Source organism: Schistocerca serialis, chromosome 2 (assembly GCF_023864345.2).
Source record: "Schistocerca serialis cubense isolate TAMUIC-IGC-003099 chromosome 2, iqSchSeri2.2, whole genome shotgun sequence".
NCBI lineage: Eukaryota > Metazoa > Arthropoda > Insecta > Orthoptera > Acrididae > Schistocerca > Schistocerca serialis.
In genome coordinates this window covers 626,952,768-626,957,733 of record NC_064639.1, presented here as the reverse complement: position 1 = coordinate 626,957,733, position 4,966 = coordinate 626,952,768, and positions in this window count along the sequence as shown.

Genomic DNA, 4,966 nt, shown 5'->3' with positions numbered 1-4,966 from the left:
TGGTCGTCCATAATTCCGGAAGTGTTGCCGGTGCACGAACTAATCTATCGTCGTGTTCTATAAATGTTCGATGAGATTAATGTCGGACGACATGTGTGGCCAAATCAGTCGCCAGAATTGTGGAGAATATTATTCAAAACCACAGCGAACAGTTGTGGCCCAGCGACATGGCGCATCGTTGTCTGGGAATGTGAAGTCCTGAGTACCCATAGACGGCCTCCAAGAAGCCGAACATAACCATTTCCAGTCAATGATCGGTTGAGTTGGACTAGAGGACACAGTCCATTCCATGTAAACACAGCCCACGCCGGTATGAACCCGCCATGAACTTTCACAGTGCCTTGTTAACAACTTGGGTCCATGGCTTCTTGAAGTCTGCACCATACTCGAACCCTACCGTAGCTCTTACCAACCGAAATCGGGGCTCATCTGATCGTGCCACGATTTGCCCGTCCTTTAGAGTCCAAACGTTACGGTCAAGAGCACAGATGAGGCGCCACACGTGTTGTCATGCTGACAGCAAAGGCATTCGCGTCGACCGTCTGCTGCCATAGCTAATTAATGACAAATTTCGCCACAGTGTCCTAATGGAAACGTTCGTCGCACGTCCCAAATTGGTTTCTACGGTTGTTTCAGCACTGTTCCATGTCTGTTAGCACTGACAACTCTGGGCAAACGACGCTGCTCTCGGTCGTCACGTGAAAGCCGCCGGCCACTGCGTTTCCCGTGGTGAGTGGTAATGCCTGAAATTTAATATTCTCGGCACGTTCTTGACACTGTGGATCTCGGAATATTGAATTCCGAAATGGAATGTCACACGCGTCTAGCTCCATCTACCATTCCGTGTTCAAGTCTGTTAATTACTGCGGTGCGGCCATAATCACGTAGGAAATCTTTACACATGAGTCACCTCAACACAAATGACAGCTCCTCCAATTCACTGCTCTTTCGTACCTTATGTACGCAATATTACCGCCGTCTGTATATGAACATATCGCTGTCCCACTACTTCTGTCACCTCAGTGTATATTGTCAGGAGACTATTTTCAAATCTAAGTGGCTACGTCAATGATGAATAACTAACAAGGAGAAACTAAAGTCGCTTTAGTGTCTGAATTACAACAAGTTATAGCTATTTTTCTGATGATTCTCGTTATTTGTGAAACTATGAACAATGTGACTAATACTTCACTAATTCTTGTGTTCGTAGGACATATATACTTATTTGCGGCAAACTGTTTCTACTCCCATAAATATTTAGTTATAGAGGTAGCATTTACTTTAATGTATACTCAAATAGTGGAGCAGAAGCGTTCCTTTGGTGTTACCTGCGAACTCAGCATCTTGATATAGGCGGTAGGTGTGCGTATTCCGCATTGTGACGTTACGTAAGGGTACCTGGCACGCCGGGCGGTTGAACAAACGGCCATGCAACTTAGGCGAGAGGACCGGTACCAACACGGCGCTTAAACATCTCATAGCTGTCTTCGCATTTCCCTTCTTGATTCAACTCTCTCCACGTTACAGAGTGAATGTGTCTCTTCTTTAATTAGACCTGGAAAGTTAATGTGTAACGACACCGCGGGGAAATCGCATCCACAGCTACCTTTCGTTCAACCTTTGTAAGGAACATGTTGAGTAACTTTTCTGAAAGACCGCTGGACCACTGTTAATTTCTATTTTTACTGTGTCTCCATTCCTACATTCGCCAGCCGCTGTGGCCGAGCAGTTCAGGCTCTTCAGTCTGGAACCGCGCGACTGCTACAGTCGCAGGTTCGAATCTTGCCTCGGGCGTGGATGTGTGTTATGTCCTTAGGTTACTTGGTTTAAGTAGTTCTAAGATCTAGGGGACTGATGATCTCATATGTTAAGTCCCATAGTGGTTGGTTGGTTGGTTGGTTTTTTGGGGGAAGAGACCAAACAGCGAGGTCATCGGTCTCATCGGATTAGGGAAGGAAGTCGGCCGTGCCCTTTCAGGGGAACCATCCCGGCAGTTGCCTGGAGCGATTTAGGGAAATCACGGAAAACCTAAATCAAGATGGCCGGACGCGGGATTGAACCGTCGTCCTCCCGAATGCGAGTCCAGTCCCATAGTGCTCAGAGCCATTTGAACCATTCCTATATTCCATTTCGTACTCGACACTTGACAACAATCAAAATATTTCCATTTGAGTACGCCGCTGTAGCGTATTCGCAGCGTAGCGCGACGCCGATGCGGGCATATAAGCACCAGCATGTAGTGAAGGGATTAGTGTGCCAGTCGTGTCTTTCTGACGTGCGTCCTGTAAACGCGGAAAAGTGAACTATGGCGACGTTATTGCCAAATGTGTTCTTTTCTTGGCTGCCGCAGGACGAACACCGGTAGATATCCACCGGAGAATAAAGAATGTGTATGGGACAACATGTCTGTCGAAAACAACGTAGTGGAATGGCGCGCCAAGTTCCGTGCTGTTCGCGATTCGTCACAAGACGCCGGTCGATCTTGCAGGCTGGCCTCATCCCTGACTATTTGCTGGCGACGAAAGCTGTTGCGACTAGGGGTGATGCTGCTTCAGGATAACGCACGTCCCCACAGCGAAAATTTCATAACGCAGAAATTGCGCCACCTCAAGTGGGAGACACTCGAGCATCCGTCCTATACTCCTAATCTCTCCCCGTGCGATTATCACACCTTCGGTCCCTTAAAAAAAGGCCTTGAAGGGTCGACAGTACTGGTCGGACGAGGATGTGCAGCAGGTAATTCGTCACGCAGCAGGACACGGTGTTCTACCAAACGTGTATCCTCAAACTGGTGCTTTGGTGGAATGATTGCTTCATTGCTCAAGATGATTTTGCATGATTGGCATACCGATTCTGGACTGTACGGCCTGCGAACGGACATGTTTTGGTTGCCCCTTGTGTGTAGAAAACCTTTAATATGAACACTGTCTTCTTCTTCTTCTTTTTCATCTTCATCTTCTGTTGACAAGGGTCTTCCCTGTCTGTCAACCACATTCCCTGGATGTACTAGACCAGCTGCTGCCCCATCACTTGGGTGGTCGTCCAGACAGTCATTTCTCTTGTGGTCGCCCACGTTTACAAATTTTAGATACTCTTGTGGGGTCCAATCTTTCCACGAGATTCGCATGATCATGAACACTGTGCTGATGTAACACCAACCTAAGCGGCAGAATTTAAGCTTCTGCTGTCAGTTTGATCTATGTCAATATATAATATTCTGAGCATGAAAATTACAGTAGTAGCATTTATTACCGTTATTTGGGTTTCACTAATCTGACAACTCTTCAACAGGACCAATAGCAAACTAAATTCGAAATATGATATAGATTGATCATGTACCTGAGGATGAGGCCACAGGATTCGAAATGCAGCTTGCACTGAAATAAAAATCACGATTTGTGACTGAAAACGGTATTGTTGTTACTATTTTTATTTACGAGAACGCGATATGCTTTGCCAACTCAGAATGAGTCGTACCGTCAGTAAAGGTAATCATTACAGTAAATATTGCAAGCAACCTTCTTTATTCATAAACAACCACTGCACTGCTCTATTGCCTGTCACTGATTGATGGTGGTATTACAGTGGATCCACTACTTTTCGTAGGTTGGAAAAATATAGGAGTCTCAAAAAGATGTGAGGACCACTAAATTTTTCAGGAGAAAGCTACGAGAGGAGTTAGATTGATTTCTTAATATTAAGTGACGTACTGAAGGACTCTGACACTGTTCGGTAGCTGGAGGGAAGGTGAATATTGGCTCAAAAAGTACGGTGGCCTGCACCGTGCCCCGCACTCTGACAGTTTGCCAAGACGTACAGTTTCACCAAAGGAAGGCCATCTGCGCACACGAGTGCTGACGTCCGTACCAAGAGGTCACTGAGTAAAACTGATAGCATGCCTGTCATGCTCGCGCGGAGTCTAAATGTATACCAGTGACTTGCCTCTTTCACTTATCAGACCAGAGAGGGTCTGGAATGTATACAAATCTGACCGACGAAACGAAAAAAAATTATTAAAACTAACATGGAAACATACGAATTAGGTTTCCACATTTTCTCTAATTGACAAAATTACCGTGACTAGGCCCCAGGAACTTTATATGCAACATCTCGGCGCATTCCTCCCGATAACTGCGGGTCAAATTCCAGCCCAGGAATCGAGATTTAGGTTTACGAGCATTTCCCTGAATGACTTATTCGGGATGATTCCTTTGAAAAGGACACGACTAACTTCTTCTCTCATCCTTCCCCTATCCTATATGTGTTCTGTTTCCAATACCTTTACCTATACTTATGGTAAACTGCCATTTAAGTGATGTATACCTACGTACCAAATGCGGACGTTGAATATACTGTTCATCTCTGAATATTCTGTCATCTTTTCCTTTTGCCCCTAAACTTTGCAACATTTTTACTATCCTCCGAACGTAGAAATCCAATAATTTATCTTTGAAACGAACTTAGTTCCACAGCTTCCCCGTTGTGAAGTGTCCCGGAGGCTTATCATACATATAACTTGGTAATGTGGTTGTCTGTTAAACATTGTTTCGATTGCGAGAATGAACGTCGAATAAGGTGGGGATGTGATAGTAAGTCCAGATGTTGCAGCCAGCCAACTTACTGTAACGTCAGTTACAGCCGTAAGTGGGAACTGACTTCGCCGCGAGGGGGCGCCGTGCGGTCTTAGGCGCCATACCACGGTTCGCGCGGCTCCCCCCACGGAGGTTCGAGTCCTCCCTTGGGCATGAGTGTGAGTGTTGTCTTTAGCATAAGTTAGTTTAAGTTGGATTAAGTAGTGTGTAGACCTGGGGCCGATGACTTCATCAGTTTGGTCCCATAGTAACTTACCACCACCAAAACCGCAAAAAATCCCCGAAACTGACTCCCTTTCATAAGAAGAAAATGAATTACCAGCAACCAGTGGGTACAATTAAACCAGTTTCCTAATTTCTTATTTCGTACGTCT